The sequence below is a fragment of the Austrofundulus limnaeus genome, unplaced genomic scaffold, assembly GCF_001266775.1.
Source record: "Austrofundulus limnaeus strain Quisiro unplaced genomic scaffold, Austrofundulus_limnaeus-1.0 Scaffold2536, whole genome shotgun sequence".
In the NCBI taxonomy this organism is placed as follows: Eukaryota; Metazoa; Chordata; class Actinopteri; order Cyprinodontiformes; family Rivulidae; genus Austrofundulus; species Austrofundulus limnaeus.
In genome coordinates this window covers 36012-37033 of record NW_013954938.1, presented here as the reverse complement: position 1 = coordinate 37033, position 1022 = coordinate 36012, and positions in this window count along the sequence as shown.

Genomic DNA, 1022 nt, shown 5'->3' with positions numbered 1-1022 from the left:
ATAGATAGATAGATAGATAGATAGATAGATAGATAGATAGATAGATAGATAGATAGATAGATAGATAGATAGATAGACTCAGTGGTTACTGAATGATGCACAAGAGGAAAACCAACTGAAAATTATCTTCTCACCTAAATGCTTCTCATATTGTTATAACAACATAATACATCGTAATCACGAGAAAACAATAATTAGATGCTGAAAACTCCTGCTCTCAGCTTCCCTAAATATCACTATAGATATAGAATAAATATATGTCTGCTCATATAATAACTTTATCATAACCATAACTCATTGTCTCAAGAAAACCATTGGGAAATTAACTTGTTATCTTGAGAAAACGGTCCTCGTTATTTCGTGACATTATGTCGTTATCATGAGAAAACCATGGAAAATAATTGTATGCAGAAACTGTCCACTCAGCTTCTGTAATTTTCTGAATTACTGTAATAGCAAATAATATTTTTGAGTTTTAATGAGCATATGACTTTAGTTGCATGTAGAAAGTAAGACTCTAGGTCGCTCCAAAAGTTTCTGGTTATGTCACACTCACAGCTAAAAAATAAAAGTGAAGTTGTCTCTGAGTTTTTGACTGAAAGTACAGGAGTCAATAAAATCTTTGAATTTGGCAATGATACAGTTCGTGGGGTGTATGTTATGTAATATTTAAAAGTGCACTTCTTTAGATTTATTAGAAACAGTATTTGTAAGGTCAAATCTTGGCCCTTCCCCAGTTTATGTCTTCAGTTTGAGTTCTCCAATAAATTTACCTCAAGGCACGTTACTATTTTTTTAAATCATTGGCGAATGTGTTTGTGGGTAGAACTGTTGTAAATTTACTGTAACTGAGGTGACTTTTTACAAGTTGTATTATCTCTTTGGGGATAGCCTGGCTTATCTTGTTGTTTGAAAGGAACAGGAAAACTATGAACAAAGTGCCGTCTTGCCAGTATCATCAGGGAGGGATGACAGGACGTAGCTGAGGTCTCTTTCAAACCAGTTAGGGAAAAATATGGATT